The 10,405-nt window shown below is 41.2% G+C and overlaps 1 long non-coding RNA gene across 1 annotated transcript in view; it reads right to left on the bottom strand.

The window, feature by feature from the left end:
- LOC102501800 (uncharacterized) overlaps positions 1–10,405 on the bottom strand; it is a 72,591-nt gene extending 62,186 nt beyond the window's left edge. Inside the window, exons 1-2 of the long non-coding RNA XR_334565.1 lie at positions 10,240–10,405; positions 3,835–3,916 (exon numbers count right to left, since the gene is read on the bottom strand). This is a non-coding gene — a long non-coding RNA (uncharacterized LOC102501800). The remainder of the gene's footprint in view (positions 1–3,834; positions 3,917–10,239) is intronic.

A 10,405-nucleotide genomic window follows, 5' to 3' on the forward strand; every position in this document is an offset into this window, starting at 1 on the left:
GGGGGATGGTCACGCCGCAATCCCTTCTCCTCCATTCTCCTCTCAGGATCTTGGGCATGCACGCACACGTGCCCGGTGTGAGTTTTAAGCCACTGGGTCCAGGATGCGAACCGCGGTCGACTACGTGGGAGTTCAGCGACATAGCCATTACGCTAACTGCTGGTTCCCATTATTTTTCAATTTTGACCAGAGAGAGAGAGAGACAGAGAGAGCAATCCTGTGAGGTCAGAGACTTAAACCATGGATGGTCGTTGGGAGTCCAGGGCCTGTAACTACCACACCACCTACCTACCGGCCCTCTTATATCATATTTTATAAAATATATTTAATGTATTTTATACATATGTGTATATGTTTATACACATACACAAAATAATTAATTTTGAATGTAAACTATATATCTGAATCTATCTTCATATATGTGCTTAGAAAAAATCACCTATCTGATATCTCTGTTGATATTTCTTGAACTATAAATTAAAAAAAAAATAATATGGGGCCAACCAGTGGTTAAGGCAGCTGGATCTCACATGGCCTACTGTGCAGATTGCATCCCAGACCTAGTGACTTGAAAAATATGCCAGACACATGTACTTGCATCCGCAAAGTACCAAGAGCAGAATGAAGGAGAAGGGATTGTGGCATGGTTATCCCTCAGGGGGCTGCTTTCTCATTTTTCTTGAGAACAAAAATGGGAGGTATGCTACTGGCATTCAATGGGAAGAAGTCAAAGATGCTGCTAACACCTCCAATGCACAGGTGTATGCGAATGGCCCAAATCTCAACAGGATGGAGAAATGGAGAAGGGACTGCCATGTGACCACATCCTTCAGGATGTGCTTTCTCCCTCTCCCTGTCTCTCTGCCTCTCTGTCTCTCTCTGGTAAATGCATGTGCCTTCTGGCAATTAAAAAAAAAAGTCCTATCCCTGGAGCTATCAGATCTGGGTTCAAATCCTGGCTGATCCCTGTGTTTGGCATCTGCCAATATCTGTCTACCCAGGCTTCTGACCTTTCTTCCTAAGTGAGGCAGAATGTGTTGCTTTCCTAGTCTTCATTTTGTTTTCCATTACTGACAGCACTACCATTTTGCACAGGGTGATGAATGTGACCATCCTAAAATAATCACATTCAGTCTCCCTTGAAGCTTTACATAGCCGCTGACATAATCCTTGCCAAGTGGTCATTCTTAAGAAGGACTTCAGAGAAAGTTCTTTAAAGAGGGGTTGATTTGACTGACAAACATTTTTGTTCTCTGGCTTATCCTTTCTTCTCAGAATGCCCTGTGGTAAGGATGGTAAAGAGGAAAGGTAGACACATCTTGGGTCCCTAATGGAGCTGTGAAAAGAGTATCCAGCTCAGGACTGCATGCCTCTAGGCTTTATGCTTTGTGAGGAGGAAAAAAAAAAAAAACAAAAAAAACCCAAAAATCCTAAAAACCAAGAACAAAAAACAATGCTTATTTGGTTAAGCCTTTTTTTTTCAATCTCTGTTAACCCTATGATTCGCTATTTGTTCCATTCTTGTGAAACTTATTTCCATATTGATTCTAATGTCCTAATACATTGAAAGAGGGAAATACCAGCGGGTAGGAGTACAGGTGCTAGACGCCAATAAACCCGGTATGTTGTTTAGGGCAAGTGGTGTGGAGTGCTGTGACAGACAACTCTAATCTGTGTGGCTTTACACAATAGAAGCTTATGTCTGGCTCAGCCCGTTCCAGTGTACATTATCATTTGTGGACCTGGGCTTTTTACCTTCTTGTGCTTCTTTGCTGCTTAATCTGGCTCGAGTAGTTTGCTGATATATGCAATTAAGAATTTAGAGAGGACTAGCTACAGTGCTGCAGTGGTGGTGTGATGCTCTGCAATGCTGGAAGCCATGTGGAAGATTAGAGTTCGGATCCTAGGTCACCTTGAACATGTCCAGCATATATGTGCCTGTAATCCTGGGTAACTAGGACAGGCTGGGGGAGGGTTATGATATGAGACCCTGTTGAGGATGTCTCTCTCTCTCTCTGTGTCTTTTTGTCTCTTCTCTGTCATTAAATAAATAAACATAAAGAAAAAGAACTTGGACAGATTGAGCTATAAGAAATTGAGGCCATTTGAATACAATAACTGCCTACAAAGTGACAGTTTCATATGATTCAACCTAGTTTTACATGTGTGATTTTGAGCAAAGGACCCTCTACGTCCATCTTCTCAGGTATGAAATTCTGTATTAATATCTTCCTTTAAGGAGAGGATAAAGATCAAATGAGACGATGTATGCCAAGGCCTTAGTAAGTACACAGTAAGTGACTCAGAAGGGTTAGCTACATTTTACCCAGTGCTCAGCACGGAATCCTTAGCACATACTGGTCTTTCTTTTTTTTAAAATTGAGATCTAATTCATGCATCATGAAATTCACCCTTCTAAAGTGCAATTCAGGGCTGACCTAGTGGCCCAGTATGAGGGAACCAGATCCCACATGGCACACTGGTTGAAAAACACACCAGGTGCATGTGCAGGTCCCAAATCCTAACAGGTCGAAAACTGGAGAAGGGATTGCGGTGTGACCACGCCCTACTGGAGGATGGTTTCTCCCTCTCTTGCAACCTCACGCATCCACTTGAAATTAAAAATAAATAAAGTGTGCAGTCAGTGGTTTCAGAATATCCATAAAGTTGTACAGTCGTAATCACTCGTCACATACTCCTGAACATTTTGTCACCACACGAAAAACCATATGCTCATTAATATCACTTTTTCTTTTTTTTGGAAAGGTTTTTACCATTGGGCACATGCACTTGCCAGACAGACAGAGACAGACAGAGATATAGAAAGCCAGAAATCAACCCCCCTGGGGGGATGGCCACGCCACAATCCCTTCTCCTCTAGGGATCTTGGGCATGCACGCACACACGCCCAGTGTGAGTTTTAAGCCACTGGGTCCGGGATGTGAACTGTGGTCGACTACATGGGGGTCCAGCAACATAGCCATTATGCTAACTGCTGGTCCCAATATCACTTTTTCTTTTGAATGCATCATCTTTGTATCAGAATGACTAGCACAGAACCAGCATGTGGCTGGCTTGATAGGTCCCACATGGACAACTGTACCATTCAAGTCTCAGTTTTGAAGGGGTGAAAAGTATGCCTGGTGCAGGTGCATGTGTGCCCCAAATCCCAACAGGAGCTAAAAATAAAAAGCAAAGCCATCTCCCTTGGGGGAGGGGGGTGCTTGTTCACTTTCCTTCTCTCTCTCTCTCTTTGGTGAGCACATGTGCCCTATAACAAATTAAAAAAACAAAAAACAAAAAACAAAAAAACACTAGCATCTTCAGTACCTTGCTCATAGTACTGTCTCACTATTAATTAATTTTATTGACATCTAGGGTTAAAAAAGGGTTAAAAAAGCATTCTTTGGGGCCAGCAGGTGGCATGGTGATTAAGGGCGCTGGACTCCCACATGGCCCATGGTTCGCATCCTGGACCTGGTGACTTACTTTCTCACTTTCTTTCTCTCTCTCTCACTCTGTCCCTATATGGTCAAATTAAAAAATAAGTAAATAAGTAAATAAAGTTAAATAAAAAATAATTCTGTTAAAAAAATCATTCTTTGTTTATTCAACAACAATTGGTAACCTTATTTAATATGAGTGTGTGTATGTATATATATTACATCTCATAGAATCCCATATTTATGCTCAGGGATCTAGATTCTCCCATACCATAATAATAAAAAGACAAAAATAATGATAACAATAATATTGTTGGCACCAATCCTGGTTACGGATTTAAAATGACACAGGAAATTATTGTGACGCTGTAGGACTATAGGGATTCCCTACCTCTGAGAGGGAATTTGTGCAGATTGGAGAGAATTTTCTTTTTGCTTCTTCTCCTTATTGACAGACACCGGAGCTCATGTAGCTGAAAGAGGAGAAATATATAGAACCAATGTTTAGGAGGGTGCCTCGAAAGCTCCTCGGTTGTATTAATCATTTGATTTCAGAACTTTTTATAAATAGTGCTTGTTTGGACACACAACAAGAAGGGTGAGTAAAAGTGAAACAGCTTACTTCTTCTTAGCTAAGAATGCCTGCTTTCTGTGCCTGTCAGATTGGAAAGGGTGCGTCACTGGAGGACTTTGCTTGATTCTGTTCGGAGTCACAGCTGTAGAAGCAGATGCATTTTGGCCTGTTTTACATTCTTGAAGAAAGGGCATCCTGGCAAACCTCCCAATTTAGTACTTGTTACTCTGCACGGTTGATGGTTTCGGAAGGTTAATCACCGTACTATACTTAATTTGGGGACGGTTCGTTGCTCTGGTCTTCGAAACACTCCAGTTCTTCTTTGCACCTGCTGTGGCTACCAGAGCACTGGTCTGTCTCAGATACTTGCTTAAAAGTGTGAGCTGCTATCGATTCAGAAGAAGGAAGTGTCGTGAACGGCAATGAAATGGCTGCTCTTTTAACTCCGCGTGCTTCAGAATGATCAGATACAAGAAAGAAACGAATGTGGATGTGACAAATCCAGTGGCAAAACATTTTAAAAATAAGCAACCAAATAAAACGTACTGATAAAACAATGGAACGAACGTAGATATAAAAACAGTCCATAGTGGGTCCAGTCAATTGGTTACACGGTTGTGTGGAATCCCATGGACTGTCCAGCCTGACCTCTGATGAGAATAGGAAATTAAACCCAAAGAGATGAAATGACTTGCCCTGGATCAATTATGGTCAATATCACTGTTCCCTGTTTATCAGGTTTTTTAGGAGACTGAATAACATGGTTTGGACATACAAAACTCTGCTTGAATTCAGTCATTTTGCTACAAGGAGGCTTTTTAAAAGTTAATGGGAAATGACAATTATAAAAAAAAAACACAACAAACTACGTATGAATTTCATTTTTTGGCACCAAATATGCTCATGCTTTTGTTTTTGTTTGTTTGTTTGCTATAGGGCATGTTTGCTTGCCAGAGAGAGAGAGAGAGAGAAAGAGAGAGAGAGAGAGAGAGAGGAGAGAGAGAAAGCACCCCCCACCCCCAGATGGGATGGCTACACTGCAATCCCTTCTTTTTCATTTCCCTGTTGGGATTTTGGGCATTATGTGCACACATGTCTGGTGTTTTGTTTTTTGCTTTTGTTTTTTTTGAGAGGCTTCTATTATAGGGCGTGTGCGTTCAGACAGAGAGAGACAGAGAGACAGAAAGCAAGAAATCACCTCCCCAGGGGGGATGGCCACGCTGCAATCCCCCCTCTTCCCCTCTCCTCTCGGGATCCTGGGCACGCACGCACACGCGCCCGGCGTGAGTTTCAAGCCACCGGGTCCAGGATGCGAACCGCGGTCAACCACGTGGGAGTCCAGCGACATAGCCATTACGCTAACTGCTGGTCCCATGTCTGGTGTGTTTTTCAAGCTTCTAGGCCTGGGACTCAAATAGTGCAGTTGGCCATGTGGGATCCAGCCACTTTAATGTCCATGCTATCTGTTGACCCCAGTAAACTCCCATTTTAATTCCACTCTTTTCCATGAATGTTTTGAAGACCCCTCATACTTCTACTTGGCTCATGAAGTCTAGTGCACCCTTGAACAAGCTCAGGAATCAGGTACAAACAAAAGCCCTCCTTGAAAGCATGGTGTATGGGTTATGCTTGGTATTGGGAAAGCAACAGGTAGGAGCAAACTCCAGTATTGCTGTTCAGCTTTGTGATGCGGATGGTTTAGTGTCCTGGGACTGTTGCAGCAAATCACCAAACTGGGTGATTTAAACAGAAATTCACTTTCTCACAGTCTGGAGGCTAGAAGTACAAAATCACGTGGTCATCCGGCCCATGCACCTTCTTTTTTTTTTTTTTTTAAGAGATATATTCTTTTCTATAGAGCCTGTGCACTCGCCAGAGAAAGAGAGACACACAGAAAGTGAGAAATCATCCCCTGAGGGATGGCCATACTGCAATCCCTTCTCTTCCATTCTCCTCTCAGGATTTTCAGTATGCCCTCACAAGTGCCTGGTATGAGTTTAAGTCACCGGGTCCAGGACATGAACCAAAGTCAGCTACATGGGAGTCCAGTGACATAGCCTTTATGTGCTGGTCCCCAAGCCCATGCACCTTCTGAAGGCTTTAGGGAAGAACCCTTCCTTGCCTCTTTTTAGCTTCTGGAGGCCGCCAGCAATCCTTGGTGTTCCTTGGCTTGTACATAAATCATTCCAATCTCTGCCTGTATCTGTAATAGCTTTCTTCTCTTCTCTTTTCCTTTCTCTTAAAAAGACACTTGTCATGGGATTTGGAACCACCCTAATTTTATATGACCTCATCATAATGTGGTTACATCTGAAAAAAACATTTCCAAATGTTGTCATATTCACAATGTCTTAGTCAGTTGTTTGCACTCCTAACTGAAATACCTGAGCTTGGGTAATTTTTATAAAGAAGATAGAAATTTATTCAGAAACTCACGATTGTGGTGGCTAGAAAGTCCAAAGTCTCAGGCTTGCAGTGCCGCTAGGCAGAGGATGGTGGTCACATGCAAAGAGGTCTGACTGATTTCTCTTTCATAACAACCAGTCTTTGAGAAAACTAACTCCTTCTCTCTAGAGTAGACCTTGCTAGGTCTTGTGAGATGAGACTGTTACCTCCATGATGTAATCACTATGAGCCAATCACTGCCCACCAGGCCTTATTCTGGGTCATCATGAAGAAATTAAGTTTTTACTTAATACCTTTATAATATAGGCAATACAATCAAGAATCAACACATGAATTTTCAGGGATGTATTAAAACTATAGCATGTAGGTACTGGGGATTAAGACTTGTATCTTTTTGAGAGACATAATTCAGCCCATTAACAAGTGTCTTCCTCCACCAATCTGGCTATAGTTTCTTCCTTTGTGTACTGGGATAAAATGCCTCCTTTGTAAGGTTGTCGTGGTCACTCAATAAGATAACATGTGTCATGTGCCTGGCACATAGTAGGTACTCAATAGATGCCAGCTCCCCTCTCCGACTCTTGGTCCTTGGAGCCAAGCTCAGTGACTTGAACATAGTAGGTATTCAATAAGTTTGTCAGGTGACTGATTTTCCAGATCAGAGGGGTTAATGTCCAATGGACTTGGCACAGAGGGCTTGAAGAAGGCCTGGCTATGCTTTTTTAGTATCTCATCTCAAAGCAAGACTAACAGTTTCTTTTGGAAATTAAAAATAATAATAATAATAATAAACTTCGAGTAAGGACTAAAAACAGAATAGTAGAAAACTAAATCAGCAGTGTATAAGAAAGGAGAGCTGGGGACCAGCAGATGGTGTAATGGTTATGTTGCTGGACTCCCACATGGTTGACTGTGGTTCGAGTTCTGGACCCAGAGGCTTGAAACTTATGCCAGGCACATGCGCATGTGTGCCCCAAATCCTAAGATGAACATAGAGGAGAAGGGATTGTGGAGTGGCCATCCCCACTGTGGGGTGATTTCTTGCTTTCTGTCTCTCTGTCTCTGTCTGTCTCTCCAACGAGAACATAATCCCTATAGCAAAAATCTTCCTTAAAATAAAAGAGAGAACTGTTGAGAAATTTGCTTAACAATTATAACAGTTATGATTCTTATAGAGAATACATTTTTTTTAAAATTGGAAAGAAATTGTCTACCCATTTAGCCTCCTGAATAGAATGAGAACAATGATTCATTCATATTTTTCATAAAAAATAATTAAAATGGGAATGCAATTGCTGATTTCTTCACCTTGCCATGCTCTTATGTATAGGTCCTTATTGTCCCTGTTTGGCTGTCACAGTTAGAGGCACTTCTACATGAGCTCCCATGTACTCTTTTGTAATGCTCAGGGATGTAAAGTCAACTACTGCTGAGATACTGCTGTGAAAGAACAAAACTACTTAGTTCTTGATGGCAAGATTTTGACGATCTAGTAGAGGTCACTTAGGGACAAGGATGTTCATATAAGGTGTTCCTAAAAACAGCCATACTAAATTCTATACACTTGTTTTGGGCTTGATAATCATGGTTAAATTTTTGAAACTGAAAGTGATAAGCTGACCTTGTACAACAAATGTGTTTACTGGAAATACAACAGCGTTAAAAAATCCCATGGTTCAGAATGCGAAAGGGTGGCATTGTAATCTTGACCCTGGATTGTTGGTTTCTCTGCTAGCTCAGAGTTAAATATCCTGCATAGCAATCTTGAACTCTGGTATTCTGGAGGTGTTGCCAAATTGGATTATTTGGATTTCTCAAAGTAAGCATCACTCAGTCCTGTGGGCTCTGGCCAAGTGGCTTTGCAGGGCTGTTGGCAGACTGAGTCTTTGCTGCAGCAGAGGCCATGACAATATTCAATTCTTTGTTCAATCACTAAACCTAACCCATCGGCTCATATGGGTTCATGCTGTTTCTTGTGGTGATAGTCAGCCAGGCAGCCTACTGCTAAAGAGGAGAACACTAAAATTAGATTTTCATGTTGGTTTAATTGACTATCACAAGCATAGCAACACATATTAAGTATTGAGTACTGCAAAAAAGTTTATGTAAGAAAAATGACATATACTGGACTGTCTTTCACAGTCTTCTTGAAAGGTTACATATCTGTTCAAATGGTGTTCCTACATTTACACTCCATGTTTTCTTTCCTTCTTTCTTTTTTTCTTTTTTTTTGGAATTGCTACTTGGGCCAATTAGTGATCCATACAAGGATGTCACTTTATAAATGTCTTGATTACTCATATTACTGATTATAGAGCTTAGAAATAGACATTGACCTCAAAATGTAAAGATTTCTTGTCACCAGAGACATGTAAAAGATGATGCCTTGAGCTTTCACAGCCATTCTCAAAGAGGAGTTCTGAAAGTTAACTTTCACCAATGTCACTGTGATGATCATATAGCCTCCAAGAATTTGACTTCTGAAGGAGAAAAAACTCATCAGACGTAAGTTATGGCATATTTACCAGAAACTAATTATACTATTTTATAGTACATTAAATAAGTCAGGTATAGGTAGTAAGAGGAGTTATGTTACTTAGCTACTAAAAATGCTATATATTTGCCATTATAAAATGCATTCTTCAATAAAAGGTGACACAGCATTTCAAGTGAAAGTTGGATCTAAGAATAGCTCTAATACCAAGTTCAGAAAAGTCACCCTAGGGGGAAAATGCTCCACAGTTTGTATTTAAATAGCTGTCTTAAATATATTCCTGTTACTCATTGCATATGACCTTACATATAATTCATGTTTATTTATAATTACTTGAGTGAGAAGGACTATTAAATTTTTGGAATTATAAATCATTAACTCTCTAATGTCACATCATAAAAGTTAATTTCTGAGTATAGATAAAATACAAAGGCCTGTCGTAGCTTGTTTGGTGGTGGAAAATTTTAGTGAGTGGGTCACAGATCTGTCCATTGGAGAACAAATTCAATCCTTCTTTCTCTCCCACTCAGTCATATCGAATTATCCTCTTTGATCTCCAGATGACCAGCATTGCCCACAGCTGCTGATCAAGGCATCCTCCTCTCTGTGTTTGACTGCTGTTGGCTTTCTGATCCAGTGTCGTGTCCTGTGGAGTCCAGGCCTATATAATACCAGGCGAACATGCAGGCTGGTACTCTCCTGTCTGTCTCTAGGCTTAACTCTCTTGGGTCTCAGCAGAGAAGAAAAAAAAGAGAAAGGAAATTCAATTTCTCATATTCTTCACAACCTATGAAACAAGACTTTTCCTCCCTACCTTTCAGTGCAGCTAAGGGATATAAACCATGCTCTGTAAAGATACTGGATTGTTGGGAAAGTCATGACATTTTTAAAAATGTTTTTCTAGGTAAAAATGCATCATGACTTTTCTTTTTCGTTTCTTTTTTTTTTTTTATGGGAGAGGTTTTTTCGCTATAGGGCGTGTGCACTCGTCAGACAGACAGAGAGGGACATAGAGACAGAAAGCGAGAAATCACCCCCCCAGGGGGGGATGGTCACGCCGCAATCCCTCCTCCTCCATTCTCCTCTCGGGATCTTGGGCACGCATGCACACGTGCCCGGCATGAGTTTTAAGCCACCGGGTCTGGGACGCAAACCGTGGTGGACTACGTGGGAGTCCAGCAACATAGCCATTACGCTAACTGCTGGTTCCCCATCATGACTTTTCTGACAGCCCAATAGATGCTTCCTGTGTCTCCTATAACAGAAATACCATCGTCTGATAGAGTGGGTGACTTAATAAACAACAAACATTTATTTCTTACAATTCTGGAGGCTGGGAAGTCCAAGATCAAGGTGCCTTCCTGCTATACTTCTTGGTTTGTAGATGGCTGTCTTGTTGTATCTTCACATGGCAGGGAATGGAGAGGAAGTGAGCTCTCTTTTCGTCTTTATTTATTTAGAGGTTTTTGCCTTAGGAAGCATGTACTC

The sequence above is a fragment of the Tupaia chinensis genome, unplaced genomic scaffold, assembly GCF_000334495.1.
Source record: "Tupaia chinensis unplaced genomic scaffold, TupChi_1.0 Scaffold000237_1, whole genome shotgun sequence".
Classification (NCBI taxonomy): Eukaryota; Metazoa; Chordata; class Mammalia; order Scandentia; family Tupaiidae; genus Tupaia; species Tupaia belangeri.